Source organism: Callithrix jacchus, chromosome 17 (genome assembly GCF_049354715.1).
Source record: "Callithrix jacchus isolate 240 chromosome 17, calJac240_pri, whole genome shotgun sequence".
Lineage (NCBI taxonomy): Eukaryota > Metazoa > Chordata > Mammalia > Primates > Cebidae > Callithrix > Callithrix jacchus.
This window is the reverse complement of record NC_133518.1, coordinates 64,580,505-64,608,084: the sequence shown is the minus strand read 5'-3', so window position 1 is coordinate 64,608,084 and position 27,580 is coordinate 64,580,505. Positions and strand designations below refer to the sequence as shown.

At 36.6% G+C, this 27,580-nt stretch overlaps 1 long non-coding RNA gene across 3 annotated transcripts in view; it reads right to left on the bottom strand.

The window, feature by feature from the left end:
• Positions 1-11,183, bottom strand: part of LOC118148846 (uncharacterized) — a 73,060-nt gene extending 61,877 nt beyond the window's left edge. For 2 of the 3 annotated variants that reach the window (XR_013528909.1, XR_013528911.1), the window contains exons 1-3: positions 11,061-11,183; positions 6,312-6,513; positions 5,513-5,580 (exon numbers count right to left, since the gene is read on the bottom strand). This is a non-coding gene — a long non-coding RNA (uncharacterized LOC118148846). Of the gene's footprint in view, positions 1-5,512; positions 5,581-6,289; positions 6,514-11,060 lie in introns of all 3 variants that reach the window. The other variant, XR_013528910.1, reaches the window with a different exon arrangement.
• Positions 11,184-27,580: the final 16,397 nt, after the last annotated feature.

The window sequence follows — 27,580 nt, the reverse complement described above, 5'->3', positions numbered from 1 at the left end:
TTTTTAAGTTTAAAAACAGTGTTTAAGAAAACTATATATGTGCCCAAACCTTATATGGTTATACAAACACATTTATCTTAAGCTTTTATGTAATTCAATTTTACCCAAGTTAGTAGATTTTAACATTTTAAAATCCAGGGCCATAATGTTTAGTCTTAAAATATCACATGAAGTCTAACTGATTGATTGATTGATCAGTCGATTGATTGAGATAGGGTCTCGCTGTGTTGCCCAGGGTGGAATGCAGTACATAACAATATTATATGGTCATTATTATATTATTATTATATGTCATTATTATTACTACATTATGATATATTGCAAATTTGCTGAGAGTAGACTTTTAGGTGCTCTTACCACACCAAAGAAAAGGTAACTATGCCAGGGTGATGTTTATGTTAATTTGCTTGACTGTTGTAACCATTTAACTATGTCTATGTACACCGTAACATCATGTTGTGTATCTTAAATATATATAAAAATAGATAAATGAATAAATAGATACCACATCTCAAAAAAGAAAGTATTGTTCTTCCTGATAAGATGAAAGAATCAAAGAAAAAGCAAGTAAGTCATCTTCACACAGATGTGTATATATATATAAAATAATGGAAACGAGAAACACAAAAACAAGATAGTGATTGCCTCTTGGGGTAAAACAGGGAGATATTGTGAAGAAGGAGCACACAGTAGATTTAATTTAATGAATCAGTTTTGGGGTTCTGTGTCAGTTTTACAGATTCTTAAATACAAAAATAAAATAGGGCTGTGTATAGACACATACTAATGGATAGTATATTAGGGATTGTCATTCATTTAATGTTTTAGATCGAAAATATTAAAGTTAGAATTAAAAAGCATGGGATCAATTCAAAATAATCGGATAAATTTTAAAGAATATATTGTATAGGCCGGGCGCGGTGGCTCAAGCCTGTAATCCCGGCACTTTGGGAGGCCAAGGTGGGTGGATCACGAGGTCAACAGATCGAGACCATCTTGGTCAACATGGTGAAACCCCGTCTCTACTAAAATTACAAAAAATTAGCTGAGCACGGTGGTGCGTGCCTGTAATCCCAGCTGCTCGGGAGACTGAGGCAGGAGAATTGCCTGAATCCAGGAGGCGGAGATTGCGGTGAGCTGAGATCACGCCATTGAACTCCAGCCTGGGTAACAAGAGCGAAACTCCGTCTCAAAAAAAAAAAAAAGAATATATTGTATACAAGGCACACAAAGTAAAGTATATATTTATGGGGAATATATAGTATTGAATATTTAGCAGAGTAAACAATTCTCATACAACTTAAAGTTATTCCCCTGGTATGCTTCTGTTCTAATTCATTGGTCCTACACTGATTGTATCCTTCTCAGTGAAATTATAATTAGGGAATGTGCTTCCATAGAGTCAAGAGGACTCAAATATAGCAAAAAACTTGGCCCACTTGATAAAAGCAATTATAAAAGTTCCAAGATTCAAATTTTTCATTTCTAAAATTTTAGGACCCCTTATTTATTCTGTGGGCAAGGCATGCTTTAGCTTAAGTCTTCTTAAATTAAGCAGCTTAATAATTTAGACCCCTTAAAGCAGCTACAGAAAAACTGGTGATCCATATTTTCAAAGCATGTATGAGTGAGTCTGGTAAAGAGTTAATTATAAATAAGGATTGTTAAATTAATGAATCTATTTGGAAATTATGGTTGTCTTTCCAACAAATTGTTACTCAAGTCTTCAAAATATGATAGTATATTGATTTTGAAAGAATCTGCCAAAGGAGGATGAGGACAGCCTTTTTCCTGCATTTTGTTGAACAAGTTAGCAATGTTTTGCATAACCTAATGCATTTTCAAGTTCAATGAGTCATATCAGTGACAAGGCTTAACCTTAGGAAGTTCTAGGAAATTCAGCAAAACTAAATTCTTGCAGCACTTGGTTCCAAAATGTTCTTATCTGAATAGTTAGTTCAGTTAACTATTTCGATGAATGTTTACAACACACGTTTAGCAATTTCACACATTGAAATAAATTAAACATACATACTTTTCTTTGCAAAGGACAGTGTAGTTACTCCCCAATGTTCATTCCACAGTACCCCCATTGTATAGCAGCAATGTGATTTTGAATAGGACTGACAGGACCCAAACTCCAGAAAGGATCCCAATTGATTTAAGCCAATTAACAAAATTTATATCTCTTGCTAGAGTGATTGAGTTAAAAAGGGTCCATCCAGAGAGAGGATAAAGACTTGTATTCAAATAGTCATGGGAAGCTATGTTCTTCAAAATGCTGATAGAGACATAGAGGCACATGCCTCTATGAGTTCTTGCTGGTGACCATCATGTGACCATGAGGAAGCTACCCTGGGGATGGACACAATACACAGGGAAGGTAAAGCAATGACAATTGCAGAGAAACAGATTCAGGACCTCAGTTTATGCCCAAAGGCTGCTCCACCTCTGAAATTTTCCGTTAGTGAAGCACAAATCTAATTAGCTAATAGTTTTGAGCTGAAAGCAATTTAGCATTCAGATTTTGATAACAGAAATGTGAAACTAGTTGAATTGAGGTAAAAAGAACAGTGATGGGGGCTTTTCTATCCGAAACAGCATAATCAATAATCCCTTGTATTTAGATTTTTCTAATAACTGATAAACCATAAACAAAGGAATAAGGCCTGATGGAAATATCATCCATGGCTGTGGTGATTTCCGGATACATATGATGAGAAATAAAATGATACATACACACTAAGCCTCTGCTTTTATATCAGTAAATGTTCCAAAAACCTGTGTATTTCCTACTGAAGGAAAATTCAAATTTCATATCAGAAGGCTGGCACACTCATTGAGTTAGGTGAGAAGTTTTACTCCAATACCAACATTGTGATATTTCCACATCAGAGATATTCTGAACTGAATAAGGCTATGCTTTCTGCCTCTGCCTCAGTGCAATTGTTTTAGCAATAAGGATACACTGAAATTCAAGAAGGTGAGTAACTTACATAGTGGTAGTGGTAGAACAGTGATAAAAATTCAAAACTCTGGCTTCTTTATCTAGTGATTTGCTGGCTGCACCATAAAAATCGATTTGAAAAATATTGCCTCAGTCAGCTATTGCTGTGTAACAAACCACTCTAAAATTTAGTGTCTTAAAATTATTATATTCTTTAAACTCTGTGGGTTAGCTACAATGGCTCTACTTCGTAATGCAGATCTGCTGGGCTGCTCTTCTTCTCTCTAATCTTCCTTAGATCACGGGCTCATCAGAGGAAGTTCTTCCCATAGAGACGGCAGAGGTGCAAAAATAATCGCACATATACCAGCGTGTTTCTTGTATTACATATGCTGACTTCCCATTGGCCAAGCCAAGTCACGTGGCGAAGTCCAAAGTCAAGGGGAAAAAATGGCAAAGTTACTGACAAAGGGCAAAAAAACTGCCGACAATCCAATCTACTGCAAATGTAAACAGAAGAACACTGAGGAGAAAATACAGTTCCTCAAGTCAAGTCAACACAACACAAATGAGGTTTGTTATGAAGAGAAAAAGCATCAAGGCATTGCAGTTTTGGAATCCCCTGTGTGATGAGTGCAAAGTGTCTGTCTCATCTGAATCAAGTTCATTTATCTAGCTTGAGATGAGAATTAAAACCATAAACTTCTCATTAACTGGTTGTATATAAACAGAAGACTTTATCAAGGACAGATAATCAAAATATCATTCTCCAACCTTGAAAGTCATATTGAGAAGATATTTTCAGATTATGTTAGAACCATTTAATTTACTTTGGGCCAGAAATAAAATTGTTCTTGTTTTGCCCACACTGTCAAAATGCCACCCACTTCTGATACTCTCCTCCTTTTCTCAGGAGGCAAGAGGTTTGTTATGAGGACAATTTAAAGAACAAATGACCAGATCCCAAACAACTCTAATAGAGGAAACAGAAAAGGATTATAGAAACAGGGAGGGCAGGGAATTATGTTAAGGCTATTTGAAATACTGGAGCCACATCAGACAATATGGAAGCTGCAGGAGCGACAGACAGAGCAGCAGCAACTGCAGGTGGCTGCCCTGAGGCTGATCACCACCACAGCAGGATCCTCTGAAGCTGGTACCTGTCATCACATGATCAATGGAAACTATACCAGGAGTGTATGTAGAAGAAAACAATGATCATTTATTAGTTGTTCCACCATAAACGTGTAAAATAGACCACAAATTACACAGTAAAACAGATTCTGGATTCAAGTCTGACTACTACTATAAAAATGAGTCCTGGCCTCACTACTTTACTAGCTGTGGCAATTTTTGCAAACCACTTTGATTAACCTACATAAGCCTTAGATCCCCTCACCCGTAAAATGAAGAAATTAATATCTAACTCTGTGTTGTCGAGAGAACTAAATGGAGATAGCCTATGTGAAATAACTAGCATGATGCTTAGCAAGTGGCAAAGGTGTATAAATAGTAGCTAAAATCATTTTTCAAGCAATTTTATTGAAAGTTTTTTTTTACTACACCAGGGGCAGATAGATGTTTGTTGGAAAACTGGTATCTTTCCTCTCTCATTTTTCATGGTTTTCCAAGAAGCTTCACCAATATGCATCATCCATTTCAATAAAAAATAATGCTTTTATTAGAATGCACCAAAACAGTTTCAATAAACAAAGATTATTGTGTACTTTATTTGGTGTTTCTTAGTATAAGTTATTAAAAATAAAGATTCCCAAACATCTGATTCAGTCACACTTTGAGGAATCTGCATTTTTTTAACTTCACTGATTTATTCTGAGGCAGATGGCCTATATTTTGAGAAAAAATAAAAATAGCATAAACCATGGTCTCCTACATATAAAAAGCAGAAAAATGTTTAGAAATATTTCAACAGATCCTCACCAGACTCCATGGATTGCCATTTCCAAAGAGATTAAGAGCAGCATTATAAATGAAAGCAGATTAGCTCAGGATATACTATTTGTAAGAGAGGAAATTTCTCCTCCTACACTCAGTTCTTTAAAGAATTTGGGCCTTGTCATTTTTCTGTGTGATATTCCACAATATAATGAAATAAATGAAGATATCTAGAGCTAGCAAAATATCTACAAAAAGTTCTTCTTAGAATATGATTATACATGAAGCTTTCACGATGGATTTACAGCCCTAGAAAGCAATCTCATGGTAAAATAAACTCTTTTTAGTACTTTGAGTGACCCAGTGGTGTCATTCAGTTCAAAGTCTTTATGTTTACATCTGGTGGCACTAAAGTTGCTCGCAGGTAGGAAATGATGCCATAGACCTTCCAGCTTATTAATACCTGGGCTGGAATGAGAACCACAGTCTTCAAAGGTTTCTCTTTGGTTCTTTCTCAGACACCAGTGAAATTCAGTGTAGAGTCCCAGTTAGTCAATGAGGAAAAGTACAAGATTACAAGTCATTTTCAGTAATTCTGGAGATCTGAAGGGAAATCTAATAACATAAGTATAGAAGACAAATTTAAAAAGCATCTTTCTTTGCTTTTACCTGAAATTATGTAAATTCAGTATGGTCACACTGATGTTCTCATGCTGGCCAGAAGCTCCACAAAGTTTCTGAAAAAGATTGAAGAAGTTGGTGTATTATAACAAGCTACCTCAGGGTAGAATTTCCTGAAATATGATTGGTGGATCTGACTCTGACACAAGAGCCATTAAGTAAAGAAGACACCCCTATCTAAGTAGAATCTGCTCACTCAGACTAAAATGCAGAGACAGCTAAAGTTACCCAAAGCAATGAATGATGCTTATTGCCTGTATAACTTCATTATGTAGTAGCACCATAACTGAAGTAATGATTTATGTGTTTTCATAATATGATGGTAAATGTGGATTATTCATTTAAATCTGGATCCATGCTAAAATGTAAAGCCAGTAAGAACTCAGATGGAACTAATTATTTATTGTTTAATGCATGCAGGTTAGAAAAAAATATTTCAAAACACAATCCTTAGTGACATTAAAAAGAAAAATAAAGTCCCCAAATTACTGTACTATATGAAGCTACTTTCTGTTACAAATTTACATTTTAGGCCTCTGAGCTATAATTTGTAAATTCACAAAGGGAACAGATTTTCAAGAAAAAATACCTACAAAACAGGGGCTGTTTGGGCAGAATTTAACTTCACATTCAAAATGAATAAAACAAGATTTTTTCCACTAGAAACCCCAAACCTTGAAACATATTGCTTCATGGCTTAAGATAAATATACCCAGCTAACCTGGTTATATCAAACATTTAAATTCATCATAAAATAATACTTACGGGAATTCCACGTATTTTTTACCTCATATATTCCGGTAAACTTGGTTAGGTCATTAGATCTACACCGAAGCTTATTATTCCTGCTTACTCTCTTGCCAGGCTTTTATCTTTCATTCTAGCTGCAAAGCTTCGTGAGTCTCTTCTATGAAGCCATTTGGCGCTATCTGATCTTACTTTCTCAGATGACTACTCATAATTGACCATAAAGCACTAGAGCAAAGACGCTGTGCCATTAAAAAGAAAGATGTAGTAACTTAGTTAAATATGAATTGCATAGGAACTCTGTTAGCTAAACACATTCAAAAACAAACAAACGAAAGGAATCAAGTTGCCTACCTAGATACTCGAAAAACTATGAATGACATGGAAAGTAGGAATTACTATCAATATATTAAACATTAGGAGGCACTATCCTGCATAGTTGGTCAGTTCTCTCACTGTAATCTTCAGATAAAAAAATGCAAATTCATTTGGCCACAACTACACACAAGCTTTGTAGATTTCTTTTTTAATCATTTTAAACATTTTACATTTTCAACATTTTTAATCCTTTATATCAGTTGCCAATAATTCAAGTCAGACTTCCCCATAAATCTCAAGATTTGTATCAAAAATTCCAAATTCCAATAGATCCAAAATTAAGCAATCAAGGAATGCCCCAAAGTATTACTCTTAAATTATTCTTTAAATATTTAAACAATGCAAAGGAAGAGAGTTAACATTGGCTAGATACCTACCCTATTCTATGCATCATGCTCAGCACTTCAGATAAAATCTCTTAATATCTATATATATCATATTAATACACTTACTTTCGATGGAAATTAAAGCTTGAGAGATTGAATGGCCCAAGGGTGAGAGCTATTAGATGGCAATGCTGAAACAACCCCTACAGAAGAAGTAGCTCAAATTTTACTACATTATCCTCGATTAAGTTAGATGCAGAGTTGTACTCAGTATACATATTCAGTGCATTAGAGCTATTAGGTTACAAGTAACAAAAACTTAAACTAGTTTAAACAAAATAACATACTTAATTAACCTTAAACAAAGAAGAAATTGAAACTGGCTTTAAGAATGACTAGCATGATGGACTTAAAGTTAAGCCTCTCTCTTTCTTCTCTCTACACTGATTTCTATACATAGTAAAGGACACGGTCCCAGAAACATCACTCTCTAATATCACTGTCTTGGGATATAAAGCCCCCAACTACCAGCTGCTGATGAAAAAGTATTTAGGGTGAAGTCTCTCAGCAGCACCATTATTGACATTTTGGATGATTCTTTGTTGTGAGGTCTGTCCTGGACATTGAATCTGTTTAGCAGCATTGTTTACTCTTACCCAGTAGTTGCCAATAGCACCCCCCCAATCATTCCCATCATAACAATTACGAATTGTTTGTAATGCCAAATGTCTTTCACTGTGGGGTAGCAAAATATTCTTGTATTGAGAACCACTGCTTTAGAGAGAAATATGATTACTCTTGTTCAATGTAAGGACCTACTCTTCAACAATTCTCATGCCCAGGAAATGGAGACATTTTAAAAGATGGCAACTCCAGTTCAGGCCACATGCTGCAATGGCATTGTGGGAAGGGGGGATAAAATTTATTAAGGGGAGAAAAGTACAGCATCGACGTGGTCCCTAAGAAAGTCATTGAGACTGGGCTCTGCTCCAATTTGTGTTAATTCCATGCAGATTATAGCAGGAAAGCCAATCAAATGAGCATCTTTACCTGACCCAAATGAAGTCTTATGAATCTTTCATGGCCAAATGCCCACATATTCTATTGCATTCACTATGTTTTCTATATTTCAATTGCTCTAGTGAAACATATAATATATTCTATTTTTTGCCAAACTCAATATTCCAAACACATTTTTTAAATGTGCAGCAAGTCTACTTGTTCAAGGTAGAAGATTATAATAATAGCTAACACTTATGGAGTGCCTATTCAGTGCCAGGCACTAATTTAAGCCCTTTTCATTTATCTTATTCAATACTCACAATGGTCCTAAGAAATACGCATCATTGTTAGCTCTATCTTACAAAAGAAGAAAAATATCGTACAGAGGTTAAGTGACTTACCCATGTTCATCCAGCTAGGATTTCAAATCATGTCTGTTTAATATTAAAATTGGTGCTCTCAGGCTATCAATAGTTTTTCAGGGCCCAATATTGAAGAGCCAGGAAAGAAACAATAGAAGTCACTGTGGTTCTTCTTTTCCCTCTTCTCCAGTTATCTCCTCCCACTATACCACATTCCTCACCCCTACACACACACACACACACACACACACACACACATACTTCTAGAAATAAAGAAAATGCCACTGAGACATTTTTGAAAAGTAAATTTCTAATAACTAGAGACTCAACTCAAAAACAAAACATTGAAAAGGATAGGTGAGAGTTAATCAGCTTTCATTCCTATTTAATTATAGCCCCTTTTCACTGATGTTTATAAAGCAGGAGGGCAAAGGATGGACAGGATAATTGCTCAGAAATATACCCCTCACACCAACCTGATACAATCCAGTCTTAAAATACACTAGTCAAAATGCTTTCCTGGCCTATACATTGGAAAAGCTGTAGTAGCTTTCAATTGTTTTAATGCATAAGCAGTTATATGCCAGGCACTACATTAGATGGCTATGCACATCCCTGACGATTTGCAAAAGGCCGGTAGAATCTTATAGCAGCAGCCCTAGTTTTCAAAAAGGGGAAAACAGACCTACCTCCAAGTGAGACCAGTTGGTAAAACATTGATTCATAACTCCAGAAAAAGGAGTCCCAATGCTGGATTTTTCCCCCATGGTTCTCCCACATAAATGATTGTTTCCCTATGGCTATTTCTCTAAGGGTTAAGGTATGGCTGTTTAACCCTTAGAGAATTAAACTATGCACTTTTATAGGACATTCTTGGCAGTAATGCTCATATTTAAAAGGCACACTCAAGGTACTTCAATGTCATGGATATTTCCCCAGGTCCCTAGTATAAATATAGAGGTTAGCATAAACTTTCAGATGGTTTTAAGTAATACTCTTGAATGGCAGTCACGAAAGGGCTTTGCCCCTCTACATCAAATTCCGTCCTTTTCACAAATCCCCATTTCTGTAATAAGTGGTGCAAACCAAAAGGTGCTCTAAGTTTTACTACTCTGCAGATTTGCAACATTGCATATAATGCAGAAGAATATTAAAACCTTTTGTAAAAACTTAAGAATTTTGATAAACTTTTAAAGCAGCATTTACATGTAAATAGAGTTACACATGGCACACACTTGCACAAGGGCTTGGGAAAAACGTGCAATATAGGTGAGAAATACGTCTATTGAAATTTTCTCACAGGCTGCCCTTGTAATTAAACTACAGGTGCTGGTGCAAGCAGCAGGGACTTGAAACTCTATGTTTCAAGTCAATCAGGGACTAAACCTAAAAGCAGTAAACAGCCTGCAGTTTAATCAATCCTGAAGAATACATGGTTCATATAGCATGCTTTTATTACAACCAATTGTCTTAATGTGACTTTTGAAAGATAAAAGTGTTCTGTGCATCTTTGTGTAAATAAAGTACATAATTTTTCACCTTGTAAAAAAAAAAAAAGAAATATACCCCTCAGGGGAGCAGCATCACAGCAGGCAGAATTCTTTTACAGAGAATTAGAAAAAGTAGTTGCAGTTCTTAAATGCTACAGAGAGTTCTAAAGAAATCACAACAAAGTAGAGTCTCTAGGAGAAGCCATCAACAATAAGTCCAGGAAGTTTTGAACCTCGGGATAGTTACCAAAGAGGATTTTCTTGCTCCAAATAGACATCCTTAAGAAGAAATAGAAATAGAAGGAGACCCAACTAATGGTTTTAGCTTTGCCCCAACAATTTGATTCATTTTTATTAGTCACCTCTTTATTCTTAGTTTTCTCAACTCTAAAATTAGTGAGTTAGATTATCTTGCCCACTAGACTCCTTTTTTCTTTCTGATATATCCTATAGCCCTGCATCAAGAGACTGTAATGTTGGTGCCACAGGACAACTCTTAATTCTACTTAATCTAATTTAAATGGGTGCTAAGCACTTCTTTGGGCAACTCCAGATCAACCTAGTCAGGAGAAACTCTACATGCAACTCAGCAATCTATCTGCATAGAAAAGACTCTCTACCAGCAATGCTCCACTCATCATTCCCTGCTTTAATGTTTTACCACATTCTTCACAAGAACTGCTGCATGACTGTATCTGAATTTCACTGTCTAATTATCTGTATCCTTCAACCTAGACATAGAAATCATCTTGGGTCATGTATTAGTCCGTTTTCATGCTGCTATAAAGAACTGCGCAAAACTGGGTAACATATAAGCAAAAGATGTTTAATCGACCCACAGTTCCATGTAATTGAGGAGGCCTCCAGAAACTTACAATCATGGTGGAAGGCAAAGAGGAAGCAAGTCATGTCTTACATGGTGGCAGGAGAGAGGGAGAGCCATGTGGGGAACTTCCAAACACTTTTAAACCATCAGAACTTATGAAAACAACATGGGGGAAGCTGCCCCCATGAGTCAACCGTCTCCCACCAAGTTCCTCCCTGGACATATGGGGATTACAATTCAAGATGAGATTTGGGTGGGGACACAGGACACTTTCCACAAATTATTTTGTCACTTTTATGATTGTCTCAGGTCCTGGCAATCCCTATCTCTTCTTCCACTGGTCTCCTAAGCTTGTCTATGATGAATTTGGAATCCTCTTAAGTAATCTTTCTCAATATTAATTACCTTTAGTTTGTTTTGTAGTTCTTAAAGCAACTTCAACCCTGGCATACAGATTCAATTCAAAGCATTGAGGCTTTGAATGACACACCTCAGTGTGCCTCACAGTTCTATACCTACCTGTACCCCTACAGCCTGGATAATCTCTAAGGCCTTTTTAAATAATAACATTCTATGATGTCATAGTGCTGTAGCAGTGCTATTAAACATAAAACATTCAGCAAAAGAGACAAGCTGGGCTGCAGTTAAAATACTAGATCATGAGCAGATTTTCAAACATTGTCCTTCACCAGGGGCAAAATGGTTTCAGGTTTTCCAACCAGAAATAACTACATAATACCACTATTAGCAATGGAAATATAGGTTTGAAGCCCTATGCTCTCAGAATATACAAAAAGCACATCTCTCCTGTATTGTAGGTGAATTACAGAACGACTAGACGTGCCTAGGATCCTAAGCAATTTTCTCTATTCCCCAAAAATGAGTGGGAGTCTATATGTACTTTTCTTGTGATGTGTTAATTACCATGACTAACACTTTACTGAACCTTCTCCTTTTCTCTTGATTGTGGGGGTAGGGTGGGGGTGGTGAGACGCTTTTTAAAAAAACACATCAGAACAAATACATCCAAATTAATGGACTTCCTCAAAGGGCATGTCCTTCCCCTAACAAAGCCAACAGTCATACAAACTCCTCTGAAGCTGTACCTTGAAAAACACTTCCATTGCCAGTTTATTAAGTACATTTTTTTAAATTGTCGTATCACTTTATGTACATGTACTATATATTTGGAAGAAAAGTCAACTTGAGTACCCAGCTAACTGAGCCATTTAGGTTAGCAGGCTTTACCATGAAATACTTAGGGCTGTTTTCTAAAAACCACTATGACCCACAAAGTCTTAAAATCATGATCCACAACATCTTACAAACATTTACAAACTGTGCCAAGAGGTGGGGAGGAAAACCTAAAAAAGAAATTTCAAAGATGTTTTGGTTAGTGATAACATCAATTATAATACATTTAGAGTCTCTCAAGATAAAATATTTTTTAGGTGTTAAACTCATTAAGAAATATAACTTCTGGCCTGCACGTTGTATGTATATATTTTTTATTTAGCCACAACTCATATTATCTATGTATCTTTATAACACTTTATTTCAGAAGTGATTTAAAACAGTTTACAATGAGACATTAAAATATAAGAAACAGCAAAAATTAAAAGTAAAGCAAAAGAGGAACTAAAAAGGAAGACATAAATAGAGAACAGGAATGAAGTTTACAACACGCATCATTGTGTGAAATTGTGACCCACAATGTGGCGAGCAGCCAATGAGGAAGGGAAAACCAGGCCAGCTACACAATTCACAATGTTCCAAAGAAAGGAAGTAACTCAACAGCTCAGGGAGAATTGTGTAACTCACAGGATTTCCTTTTCTCATTAGCCCATAGGCAGAGCCAGTCAAGCTTTTCCTCAGAAAATGGTTTTGAATCAACTCTATATCATGGGTGACTAAGCAAATGAGACCCCAAATTCTGTTCCATGTTGAATACTTCATGGAATATAGTTGTAATACTCATAGCTTTAAAATTTTTGAGGCATCTGTAATAAGACACTTGCCTTTAACAAAATAAGATTTTAATAATGCTTAATTTTATTCCTCCAAGAAGTAACATTTATTCCTCCAAGAAAAAATATATTTGCAAATATCTCCTAAAGTTATTTGATTAGGCCACTGTTTGGTCAGATTAGTATGTAAAAAATCATCAAAGTTTAAAGAATGTCATCCAAAATACTTTTTATCAGAATAGTTGATATGCCTACTCTTCAAGAAATACATGTGGCTAGTTTACTTTTTTAATGGTTTCAGTATCTTATCACATTCCTCTGAAATTATCGGCTATATTCACATACATGTTCAAAGAGGCTTTCACGTAAGTCATCTTTGCACATTGCATATAATAATTAAAAATTGAAAGTGCTTAAATGTCCTTCAACAAGATAAGGATGAAACACTATACGACACATTCTAGAACACTATGCACATACTTAAATGAATAAGGTAAAGTTAAGCTGAGTCTTATGAGAAGATTCTAAAATATATTTGCATTCTTTTTCTCTTTTCTTTATTAATTCTGATCTCTGGTGGTCATTTTTCTATTTGTTGATTCTAATGGCTTTTTTCATAATGTTAGTTTTCCCAACAACTTAATGAATCTTGGTAGTGTGTATCTTTTGTTTTGAGATTCTCTATTAGACTATCTGAGAATACTGTACAGTTGACCCTCCATATCCATAGGTTCCACATCTGTAGACTGAACCATTTACAGATGAAAATATTCTGAATAAATAATACAAATAAAAAATAAATTATAACTATTTATATAGTATTCACATTTTATTAGTTATAAGTAATCTAGAAACTATTCCGATTGCACTGGAGGATATGTGTAGGTTATATGCAAATATTATGCTATTTTATATAAGGGGGTTGGACATGTATGAATTTTGGTATCCACAGGAATCCTAGAACAAATCCCCCAGTGGATACTAAGTGTGGCTTGGGAAGACAGGCCTGTCTTATTAATATTGGGACCCTCCCTCTCATGCACTATCAACACCCTAAGCCACTATCATTTCTCTAAGGCCCAAGTCCCATTCATTGTTTCTGCGGGGGAAACATTCTGCTGTCTGTTGCTTGGCACAATTGAGGGGAGCAAGCATTGCTGCCTCTCCCAGATTCTCCTTCTGTAGAACCTCACACTGTCATTCTGAGAATTATTCCAGAGCCTCTTACTCCTCTACTGGAAACTCCTGATTTTGAAACTCTCCCGACACTGCTCCTATTTTGTGTAGAAAAACTACCCTGTTCATGCTTTAGAAAGTCGGTTTCCTATTTCAATCCAATCTGAACAAATTACTTCAGGGATTTCTTATAATATATGTCTATCCATCTATAGGATCTGTTCTGGTTTTTCAGCACTGTTACAGATTTTATTTTTAAAATCTATGCTTTGTATTCTTTCTAGGAATTTGGGGTGGGAATAGAGACAGGTGTGTTTGTTCAATCTACTCTTGCTCTCTTTTCCATAAACATCCAATTGAAACTCCAATGGGGACTGGGTGGCTAGAATAGATTAAGGAACATTTGCATTCTTACTGCTTCTTTCAATACCTGAACAATTATTTCTATTTCCCCATATATTTTCTTTATAAAATATTACAATTCCATTCACATAGGTCTTAGACACTTTTATTACATTATTGCTAGGTATTTTGTTCTTTTGTTGCTGTTGTGAATGAGATCTTCTTTTTTATTAAATTTTCTAACTAATTCCTATTGGTATATTAGGAAAGCTTGATTTTGATATACTCATTTTGTAACTGACCACTGTACTCAGCACTTTTATTTTTCTAACAGTTTTTAAATTGATTCTCTTAGAGTTGGCAGGGAGATGATGATGGGACAGTGTGAAATATGTGGATCAATATTTTCATTTCAATATTGTTTGTTATGCAGAGAAGTAGAAAATATTCATTTCCATCAACAGCAAAATAAGAAATAGAGTAAATAAGTTATGATGCTTACAGATGATAAAGCACCATGCAACCTTTGAAAGTAAACACATGTGGAAAGAAATCCACATGTGAAAAGGAAAAATAAAGGAAGGATACCAGATAGCAAAACTATTTCAACCCAATTTCCTCATTTTTACATGGGAGTCTTTATATATATAGTGAATATGCTGAAAAAGAAAGAAAAAAAGGAAAAAGGGAAAGAAAAGAAAAAAGAAAAAGTTTAACAGTTACATAACCAAATGTTTAAAATGGTTAGATTTTGTTTTCCTAAAAGACCTGCAATGACAATATACTACTTTTGTAATAAGAACAAAATAAGCCAGGCATGGTGGTTCATGCCTGTAATCCCAGCACTTGGGAGGTTGAGGCAGGCAATTGCTTGAGCTCAGGAGTTTAAGACCAGCCTGGGAGACGTGGCAAAATCTTGTCTCTATAGAAAATAAAAAATTTGCCAATCATGGTGGTATACATGTCCCAGATACTCAGGAGACTAAGGTAGGAGGATCACTTGATCCCAGAAGTTCAAGGGTTCATTCAGTGAGCTGAGATCATGCCACAGCACTTCAGCCTGGGTGACAAGAGCAAAACTCTGTCTCAAAAAAAAAAAAAAAGATGAGCTGGACAGGACAGGAGTTCAGGCTGAGGAATCACATGAAGTCACATACAATATGGATGGAATGATTCCAGCAAGGCTGATAAATACATGGGCATTTCAAACATTGATACTGCTCAGTTTAACACTTGTCAAGTGTGTTTCATGTAAATTATTCAGGCCATGTAAACACATCCTGGTACAAGTTTTAAAATTAAATTTTGATGGGAGACGATAACTAATTGCTAACTCTAGGATATTAGCACTCACAAAAGCTCTCTGCTTTTTGAAATGAGGCTGATCTTATGAGTAGAAATACTCCAAGAGGTACTAACTGTACATTGAATATTAATCTTCTTCTATGGCAAAAATTCTGAAACATAAATATAGAAAGATCAAGATCTCAGAGAATTGAACACACAGCACTGAAAAACAGAATGCCACAGTTGGAAAGTGATTTACTGGTTATTGAGTATAGTCGAAACCAGATGAAGTCAGCATCTTATCTACAATACACTCACATATGGTCAGAAAAAGTCAAAACTTCTGTCACGGTAGTATAGAGGACTTTTCATCAATCCGAGGAATGTCAGCAAGCATGATACAGGGAAAAGGGGACATTTGTTGACATAATGGACCAAATCTGACTGAAGATCAAAGTTCTTTACTTGGTTCCCTGTTGTCATCTGCTGCCTTACTTTTTCCCCAGGTCTGGCTTCCCTCAGTGCCCTAAGATGGCGATAGCTAATCTAGGCATCACATCCAAACTTAACAACATATATACCCAGATCTCTTTCTAATGAGGGAACTCACCCAGCATCCCTTAGCAGATTTCTGTTCACTGAGCATAATTAAGTCACATCCCCATCTCTCAGCCAGTCATAGCAAATGAGATCTTCTAGATTGGTTTTGACTAATCAAGATTCAATCTCCAAGTCTGAGGTGAGGATAGCTTTCCCTGAAGTATGTGTGCATGTTGAAAAGTCCAAGAGACTCTGTGAAACTGTAGTTGTTTCATTAGCTAAGATGAAGGTGGGAGGAAAGGTAGAAAGGTAGGAGGAAACATACAACACAAAGAAACAAATCTCAGATCACTACAGCAAGAACAGCTTACTCATCGTCCCCAGCATTGGTTCTCAGGTTTTTACCTCTGTATTGAGTTGTTATTAACTACTTGATAAGGAAGGACACACCCTACTTCTCTATGAATGTGAATTACACCAAACATTTTGGATTCAGTTCAATCCCACCTTCAGCTATTGAACTCTGTCTAAAAGCAATGGTCCTCTAAGGCTAACCTGACGTCCGAATAAAAAGACCTGGTAGAATCCATATACTACATTGGGAATGTTAAGCTTCATCCTGGGTTATTGCCATGCCTTTGGCCCAAGCAGCCACATGCCTAGAGTCTCTCATTTTCTCACCTCTTCTGGACTTGTATGAAATGCCACACTGCAAGTGAGAAGGTCTGGTATCCCAGGTTGCCACCAAAAAGGTACATGATGTAAAACAGAAAGTGGGGGAAAGTTAACGTTCCATGAGATGCATGTGGACCAATGACAAAGTGAAGCTGGGGAGAGGGTTGGGCAAATAAATTTCACCTCCTGTTTGGCTCTCATGGACTTTTCTGAGCTGGAGTTTCTCCAGTCGGACTGGGGATGTCCCTTATATTCGATAAATACATTAGCCAAACAAACCAAAGTGTCTCTTGATGTTGATTATAAAGCAATAGTGAGCGCAGGTAATGCAGCACTTCATGTCACTTCACATCTTTCTTGGCTTTCTTTTTTCCTCACTCTTGTGCTCTAGACTGTCTCCCAAATAAATCCTCAGTTTTTCACCCTTTCCTCAGACTCTACTTTCCAGGAACCCAGGCTATGATTGACCCTACAGAGAGCTATGGGATAGATTCCTCTCTGGACCACCCAACATTTGCTTAGCCAAAAATGAAACATGGAACATTCTGGCTGTGGTCCCACGGGCAAAGTCTGCATAAATTATAAAACAAAATGGGTACATATTTTCTGCATATTTTGGAAGATTTGATTTTTTTTATCAACAACATAATTCATTACATTGTACATATTTACTTATAAAAAATGTAAAACTATTATATAATATGTAAAATCTATAAGGCATATAACATGACTTTACTGCAGAGGTAATATCCAAGTCTTAAAAATGTACATCCTTGGCTGACTGACATTTAAACAAATCATAACACAAGTTACTTCATCCAATCAGAGTTCAGCAATGCCTTGAGCCCCCAGAGTTGCTTGTTTATATCATCTATCAAAACTCATGACTAAGTTTTGATAGCAGGTTATGTAGAATTTTATAAGCTACAGAAATCAACTAAAAAAGTGAATTCCCATGAATAATGACTAATAATGAAATAATCATAACAGTGATCATAGAGAATGTGAAAAAGGTGAAAAATTTGTATCAGATTAGGTAAAAACAATTTTTAATTGGTCACCTATGAATTAAGAAGCATTCTGCTTGTGTGATTGGCCTGAAGACTTGTTCACCTAGAACCAATCCCCTCACGTTCCGCTGAGTTTCCACTGCCCTATCACCTTGCTATTTATCATAACTATTTTTCACTCTTTTGTTCATGCTTTCCCATCTGTCTGAGACATCTTTCCTTTTTTGGTTGTCTACTTCTAACTCGGTTCTTGTGTTACCCTCTTAAAGAGCCTATGCCATTAGACAGTGGTTGGTATACTACATCCCATGCACCAAATTGGTTTCACTCCTGGGTTTTTAATAGCCTGACAGCTAAAAATAATTTGTACAGATTAACATTTGCAATTAATCTGATGACGAGAAACACTATCTTTGAGTCCCAGTTAAGCAAGATGTGATCTACCCACCAACAACAACAGCAACCACAAGTCCTTCTCCTTTACAGAATATCTGCATTTCAAGAAACAATGGACTCGACTGTTATTAATATACTGAATTGTTTCAATAAAAATGTATGGACATGCGGCCGGGCGCAGTGGCTCAAGCCTGTAATCCCCGCACTTTGGGAGGCCGAGGCGGGTGGATCACGAGGTCAACAGATCGAGACCATCTTGGTCAACATGGTGAAACCCCGTCTCTACTAAAATTACAAAAAATTAGCTGGGCACGGTGGTGCGTGCCTGTAATCCCAGCTGCTCGGGAGGCTGAGGCGGAAGAATTGCCTGAACCCAGGAGGCGGAGATTGCGGTGAGCTGAGATGGCGCCATTGCACTCCAGCCTGGGTAACAAGAGTGAAACTCCATCTCAAAAAAAAAAAAAAAAAAAAATGTATGGACATTTCTTTTCTCGCTTGTTATATGAATACCTATACAAGATCTTCAATTTTGCCTCTTGGCCCACAAAGCCTAAAATATTTACTAGCTTGCCTTTGACAAAGAAAATCTACTAACTCCTGCACTAGAATCACAGGGCCCAAAACAGTCAGAAAAATTTTCTGTCAGCCCCTGAATACCCAGATAAACCTATGTCCACAGAAGGAATGGGTCCTGCCTGCCCCCGGTTTCGCAGCAGCCCTAAGACAGGACCCCCAAGCCTCTAGATGCACCATGCTTCTCCCCAACTTGGAGCGCCACAGATGTTTGTTAAGTGAAACAGAATTTCTCAAAGAACATGAAAACCAGACAGCATGCCCAATCTCCCTCAAATATACCTTTCCTCTTCTGCCTTTTTCTCCTTGTTTAATTTAATGGAAATCCAATGCTTGGCTGAAATTCAAACCTCACTCTGACTCCAATGAGTGCTTGAAGATGTTATGTGAGAAGCAGCTGTGAAAAAGGCATGCCATCAGTTAAGTGTGAGCAGAGCTGAAAGCCTGAAAAGAATCCTACAGCCTAATAATGGTTTATTAAAAAGTTCTGGCAAGCCTGCGCAGGCTTCACAGTCCGCCCTCACCTTTCATCTTTCTTTTGAAACAGCTCGGTAAAACCCATCTATCTACCTCTGCCTGGAGACCTGCCATTCCACAAGGCAGAACTTTCTACCTGGGGCACAGTGTTTACATTGGAACTCCATATATCATATTTACAAAAAAGGTCAGACACATCTGAGCAGCCTGCTTGTAGATTATAGTTAAATTTACTATTCCTTAAAAAAGGTCATTTTAAATATGTATATTCAATCTGTGCTTGTAATAAAAGGGCTATTGAACTTATTTGATTTGTGTTGATAGGTAATCAGCTATATGAAACCTGTTCTGTGAAGACTGGAATGGGAGTCGATGAGAGATGACAAATACTGAACTGTTTGCCCGTTGTGTTTATGAAACTTATTCAAAAGCATGCTGATTACAAATATTTTCAAAATGTCTGCTCCTCTAGCAGTTGTGTTGGGAAAATTAGAATCCCAACTCAAATATTTAATGAGACAAGTAGTTCAGAGAGAGAGAGAGAGAGAGAGAGAGAGAGATACTTACATACAAACATACATACATATAGTGTTATTATTGTAAAAAAAAAAAAAACATGATTCTCTGAGCAAATGCTTGATGATGCAAATCATGTACAGTCTTGTAGCCAAGCACACATGACTTGTAGCCAAGCACACTGTGCTTAATTTAGAGGGGATTTTAAAGAAATGATATTCACATTATGGTGGTAGTTGGCTGGGGGATCTTTCTTTGTATTCCTACCTGAATTCTTGTCACAGCTAGTCTATGGATTGTGCCTGAGACAAGATGCTTGTAAGGATGAAGGCATGGTGGTCACTCCTACTGAGATTTTTCTTAAAACAGCTTCTTTCCAACCCATTCAAATAAATTCTGTATAAATAAAATCCTAAATAGACCACGAAAATATTGTTAATGTTCATTTGGGAAAAAAAATCAAAGATCCAGAATTACTTTGGCAGTTTAAGAAGTAAAGGCATTCTATTTTAAGAATAAAAGTAAGCCAGGTGAGGTGGCTAACGTCTGTAATCCCAGCACTTTGGGAGGCTGAGGCGGGCAGATCACGAGGTCAGGGATTCGAGACCAGCCTGACCAACATGGTGAAATCCAGTCTCTACTTAAAAATACAAAAATTAGCCAGGCGTGGTGGTGCACACCTATAATCCCAGCTAGTTGGGAGGCCGAGGCAGGAGAATTGCTTGAACCCAGGAGGCGGAGGTTGTGTGAGCCAAGAGCATGCCATTGTACTCCAGCCTGGGCAACACAGTGAGACTCCATCTCACAAAAAAAAAAAAAAAAAAAAAAGAGTAAAAGTAACAAATGCTTCACTAATGTGTTGGGAGAAGGAAGAATGAAGGACCTGTAGAACTGATAAGAATCTGAGCAAGGAGGTGGTAAGGAGAGAAAAACAAGAAGTATCTATCACATTTGTCATTTTCCTGCCTTTTCCAGGGTATGTAACTTCATGTTTCTTAGGAATTAACACATTTCTGTTTTCAGAATGGCATAGTGGAAGGAAGGATAACTTATCAATGGAAAGAACCAACTTGGCCATCAGGTAATCCAGACCTGAATCCCAATTCTACTACTAAGTCATTTTCTAATGTCTCTGAATCTCAGTTTCCACAAACACAAAATGATTATACAAGCGAGGCTTGTTATGAAGATTAACTAAAATAATCCATGTAAGCAACTTACAGAGGTGCCTAACTCTGACAGACACTCTACAAAATGTGAGGAGATAAAGAAGAAATGCAGGTTTGTAGTGGAGAACCACAGAGCCAGCTCGGGGTGCTGTCAGACCTGCCTCCATGGCTCCTTGTCTTCACCTAGCCGCCTGAAGTTGAATGCTGGAGAGAGCTTGAAGGCCTTGGTGGTTCTTAAATTGGACTGCACATCTGAGTCATCTGAGGAACTTTTTGTTTTAAAATCTGGAATTTTGGGCCCTGCTTCACATCTACTGAACTAGAATCTCTGGGTTGGATCTCTCTGACTTTAGTATTTTTAAAAAATAAATCCCTAGTGATTCAAGTAAGCAACCAGGTGTAGGACCTTCTGATTTAATCCACCTTCCCTCAAATAAAGGAATTCTTTCTTCGACTTCCTTGCTTCAACCTCTTAGGGATACTTTACTCTCAAGCAGCCAGGATCATCCGTCGTGTCATTTCAGTTATTAGAGAGTGATTTTCTACGAAGTGCAAAAATCTTAAAATTTCTACACCCCCATATTAATTCTTAGCATGGAATAATCCATCTTATGTAATAACTTTTCTAAAATGTGGAGGAGGCTAATCATCAGGTCTGCTGTACATCTCTTTCTTTCTTTCTTTCTTAAGCTCCTTCATATATTTCTCCCAGGATATGGTCTCTAAACCAACTCACCATCATCTTCACCTTAATAAATTTTCAATTATAATATTCTTCTTTAAAAGATCATACCAGAACACAATAGAATTTTCTTTGTGGCCTAGTCAGCGCAAAAAAAGTCATCTTATGATCTTCTCCTGAGCAGTCTAATGTCTTATTGGTTAGTTTCTATCTCTTGATAACTATCTAATATTGTTCAGGTTGTGATCCATCACAATCCCAGACATTCTTCATAAGCTGCTGCCAAACCAAGTCTTCCTTATTTTTATTCCCATGTTTAACTTTTTGAGAAAAATTTAGGATCATATTTTTCCCACTCTTAACTTTCCTTTGGAAGATTTTTACTGATCATTTTAATTTGCTGACAGGATATATAGAAATTTTATTGTAATCAACATATTCATTATTCATCCTTGCTTCAGTCATTTCATTCAGTCACTGGCTTAAAAAGACCAAGAGTTGTAAGACCAGAAGTTGAGGCCTGTGGAATTTCATGGGAAACCTCTACCCACGAGGACATAGATTCATACAATCAGCTGTGAATCTAACACTATAGAATGCTTTGCTGTCCTCAAGAAGAATTCTAACTAGATATGCCAATAAGAATTCCTTATTAGATCTAAGTCTAATTAGATCCATCAACCTCATCAAGGTATCTATAAAGATACTGAAATTGGCTAAAGATGTATTCTTCTTAATGAATACAAACAAGTGGCAATGAATCCTTGCCTTTTTAGGAGTACATAAACAATTCAATAATCTATTTCAAAATTGTGTAAGATTGTATCAAGCTTACCATTTAATGTCAACCAGAAGTTTGCTTTGTGAGAATTTGGAAATTATTTGATTATTGCCATTTTTTACAACTCTTGTATAAGTCCTTGGAGGTCACTGACAATGACTCAGACTCAGAAATCATGCATCTAAATTCTGTTAGCATTTTATAGGCGTGATCACTTTTATTCCCAGTACATGAATTATTCTAAATTTACTGGATTTTCTTTTACTGACTCTTCATGTATCTTAGGCTATAACATCGCCTTATTTTGTCTTTAGTTTCTTCTTTTCTGTTGGAAAATGCTTTCACTTTATAGACAATGGAAACAAAAATAGGAATTGTACATTCTCCTTTATTTTCATCATGTTAATATCCAAATTTTTTTTTTAGGATACAAACTTGATACTTTTTTCAGTGTGCCTTTCTGGTACCCATTGTTCCAAAAATAGTTGAAACAGTTTTCAGTGCCATCATAATTCTGAGAGTTTCCTTAATCTTGACAATACTGTGCCCTGCTTTCAAAATTAACATTGATTATTTGACATGTGAGACTGGATAATTCCTTGTTGGGGACTGGGGAATAACCTGAACAGGTAGGCTGTTTAGCTGCGTCCCTGGCCTCTGCCTGCTGGATGCCAGTGGCACATACTCAACTGAAAATGACTTCAGGCATTGTCACTGATTGAAATCCAAGTTTTTGAAAATTTTCACAATCATGTGTCAAAGTTTTTAGGTTAAAATGCAGCCTTCCTTGTCATGTGCCCCTTGGTGTCTTGTAGGTGGTTCATACTTATCTTTGTTATTAATAAGTCCATGTAGTTGGGTAACATGTTATAACTTCCTGTGGAGGACCCAAACTCTCACATCTATAATTCTAAGATATGGTCTCTTGAACCTGACACCTTCCTTATTTCATTTGCAAATCTGCCACTTTTTAATCCACCAAAGAAAAAGTTGAACACAATTCCAGACTGTCTCAGATTGTGAGATTAAAATTGTGAAATCATAAGATAATACTTAGGTATTCTCAATGCTTCTAATTCTAATACCCACATTAGAATGGAAGGAACCAACCAGTGTGCCTTGGGCTGCTCCTTGCAAGCATTTCCCAAGACATACTGATTTGCACCAGAGAGTTTTTTTTTCTCTCGTGGGTTATTTCTAGTTACTTTTCTACAAAGATTTTCTCCCTGTCCCCACTGCCTGCCCTCCTCTGACTAGCACATTGCTAGATGTGCTTTTTAGTGGTGTATTCTTGTAATAAAGTCTACTGAGCAAAACATGGAAGGTAGCATTCTTTCAAATGTCTTTCAGGGAGAAAGAAAACAATCCACAAAAAGAAAGGCAAGACTGTTCTTTTAGAAATTGCCTGCAGTGGCAAAAAGGAACACACAGAAAAGGACAATTTTGTGATTCAAAGAGAATGCAAAAGTCAGAATGCCTGCCAACACAGAAAGACAGAGAAGCGTAAGGTCCTAGAAGCAAAAGCACTAGAAGTGTAAGGTCAGCAGGCTCTCTGTCTACACGCAGAATGCTAGTCTAGCTGTGTAGAAGATAAGCTCTGTTATGACTGCACATCTTTCCCACCTAGGTTCAGAAGATCTGCCTTCCTCTTTGTGGCACTGTGAACCCAACTTCCTAAAAGTGTCCAACACAAATTCTTCCCTAGATGTTCTCAAGAAGTTTCCTGGGTCACCCACAAAATGTTTTATACTTGCCAGTAGCCACATAAGGTATAGTGTACATGAGAATCACCATGAAAGCTTATTTAAAATGTAGCATTCTGGGACCTGCTTTCCAGGACTTTATGATGTGTGAGCTGGGGACTAGAAATTCATATTTTAATAATCAACACAGGTGATTCTGATGCATGGTTGAGAAACACCATCCCAGGTGTCCCAGGGTGAAACTGAGAAAACCTCGATACTAGGGCTTGGTTACATGGCCACAAAATCTATTTTATCATGGCATTTAGTATTTCTGTCTCCAAGAACAGTGCAGGGCAAAGGAAAAACTTACCCTTTATTCTCTGAAAGTTCCCTGAAAAATCTACTGATAAAAGGCATATTAACAGGAGAAAAGACCTAAAACTTGATTTTAACATGCTCAGTATGAAAAAATTGTAGGAGAATATTCAATAACCCAATTAGATACATATATACATATATATATATATATATATATTTTTTTTTTTTTTTTTTTTTTTTTGAGACAGAGTTTCGCTCTTGTTACCCAGGCTGGAGTGCAATGGCGCCATCTAAGCTCACTGCAACCTCTGCCTTCTGGGTTCAGGCAATTCTCCTGCCTCAGCCTCCTGAGTAGCTGGGATTACAAGCACGCGCCACCATGCCCAGCTAATTTTTTGTATTTTTAGTAGAGACAGCGTTTCACCATCTTGACCAAGATGGTCTCGATCTCTTGACCTCATGATCCACCCGCCTCGGCCTCCCAAAGTGCTGGGATTACAGGCTTGAGCTACCGTGCCCAGCCAGATACATATATTTAGATAATCTTCATGAAGGAAGAGGAGATTAAAAAAATATAGTAATTTGAGGGATAGCAAATGATTTTTAGGGGGATTCAATGGGCTTAGAGAACACACACACAGCCTGTTTGTACGTCTATTGGGTCTACAGAGCAAACAGTTGTTTGTGACAGAAGTCTGCCTAGATGTGTTGACAGATTTGGGTCTCTCTTTCTGCAATCTGGGTTAAGTTAATGAAAACTCAGATAATATAATGGTGTTCTTCTTTGGCAGGTCCAGTTTTGAGGCAGATAAAGGAACTTTAGAAAAAAAAATAAAACAAAACTTTGTCCTGTGCTTTGGGAGAGACAGAGGCTTGAGAGATAGATGTTGTGTAGGGGAAGGAAGGTCAGAATGACCTTAAAATTGCTCCTTTAGTCCAGTATGTCAAAGTGTGTATTTTGTGATACTGGTTTCTAAGTCCCAGCATTCTCTTGTCTCATGGTCAGGGGAGGAAGGTCAGAGTGACCTTGAGGCCAGTTCTTTAGTTCAGCATGTCAAAGCACATATTGTAGAATACTGTTTTCTGAGCCTCAACAGCCCCATCTGAAATGTCCCTAGAAGTTTTACCTACTGAAAACTGAGTTGGTGGCTGTGAAGAGAAAAACTGAGTTAGTAGCTAAATGACAAAGATCCCATTGAGGTAGTCTCATGTCTGAGAATAGGCCAGTCCAATCACACAGTTGAGTCTCATTTTAGAAAATCGAGTTGAAGGTGAAATCTTAAGGTTGGCCTCTATATTGAGGCAAACAGATTTTAATAAGAGACATGTTTATGAAACCAGGAAAAGGAACATTAATGTCTGGAGTAGTCTGTAAACTAGTTTCATCTAGAGTCTGGCAGTTATTTGAGAAGACCAGTGGCAATCCAACAGATTTTTCTCGGTTGTAGTTTTTGTGTAAAGTTTGTCCAAATATAAACCATTGCAGCAATTTTTCTTTAAAGCCAAGTTGACAAGCTTCATCTTTCAGGGTGTTAGGGAAAAGGCAGTTTTAATTTTAGTAATTTCAAGCCAAAAAGGTGGGAGAAAAATTTAAAACATTTGTCAAGAGAGTTGCACCCAGATATTGGAGGAGACTAAAAATTTAGAATTCAGTCCAGAAATTTTTTTAAAAAACTGAAAAATGAACAGGGCTGTAATCTAATAGCAGGTTCACTTTAGTTTTTTTCTGAAATATAATTTTTCTCTCCCAAGTCCCACCTTTCTACAAAAGATTAATTATAGGAAGACTAGTTTGTTTGTAAAATAAGTTTAGGCTTTGACCTAATGATTTTGTAAGTTTAGTGAGAATGATTGGCCATATATACTCTTTTTACGTTGGCTTTGCTAAAACTTTTTCATAAGGAACATCAGATTAGACTTTTCTGAAAAGTCTCTCCAGGCTTTGGAGTCAAGTCAAGGATTCATCATTAAGCTGTGCCCAGTTGAGTTCTTCTGTTCTCGAGGTCTTAAAAACATCTTGAGGTTCCTAGACCCATCAGAAAGTGACATTCTTTACTTAACACAAGGCTAGAAACCTGTAAGGGAGCCAGGTTAACAAGATACCAGGCCAGACATTCCAAGATAGAGTGGGTTTTGCTTCTATAAAGTCAATCTCAAATCTCAGTTCCTTAAAGCTGTCTGATCATACTGAAGAAATAACATCCCAGCAATGTTTCCAACAGTGTCCTGTTACTTAGAAAGAATTCTTATTGAATGTATTCTGACAACTATATTGCCATCACATAAAAATACTTATGAATAGTTTCCAAATTTTGGAGAGATCAGGTAGAGAGAAAGAAATGTTTTAATTTTTCTCACAAAAGAACACTTTACCAAATAACTGCAAAGCTTCATAGTAAAAAGAAATTTCCTTAACTCTGGAAGACAAAATATAAAAAGAAGCAGCAATGTTTTAGGCAAAAAAAAAAGTTATAAAAAATCATTTCAATTCAATGTAATTAATTCTAATTAATTCTTCTTCTACTTGATGTTGGATTACAATTTTATGAGCCCAGTATTTATTTTTTTATTAGAGTTCTAGAAATTTTTACCCAATCTAATGATACAATCTCAAAATTGCTAGAATCTGCATTTGTCAAAGCTTTTTCTCACCATTTTTATGAACCTATTTGAAGTCACACTTTAGAATTTGCAAACTGTTTTCAGGGGGAAAAGAAGCATCTGAGAAAAGCAAATAACTGTGGACAACCAGATTTAAAATGGTAATGGTTAAAGATGGAACTGACATAAAAATTTGATCTTTTTTTGTGACCCATAACAATTCAACATAATAATTGTAATAATGACGGATAGCATACACCAAGATATATCAGATTTTTAGGAATCACATGTAATTTTGGAATACATATTAATAACATTAAAAAGGTTAAACATAATTTCTTATTTTGGAATCTTTCCCATATAATTTAACATATTAAATAAATATGTTTGTTATCTCACTTTTGGATGCTTCAAGGTCCCTTTGGAGCATCCCCAAATTAGTTTGGGGTGAAACATAATCTATCACATAAACAGAACCAATAACAAAAACCACACGATTATTTCAACAGATGCAGAAAAGGCCTTCAATATAACTCAACACGCTTTTATGCTAAAAACTCTCAATAAACTATGGACAGAACATATCTCAAAATAGTAAGAGCTATTTATGACAAACCCATAGCCAGTATCATACTGAATGGGTAAATGCTGGAAACATTCTCTTTGAAAACGAGCACAAGACAAGGATGCCCTCTCTCACCACTCCTATTTAACATAGTATTGGAAGTTC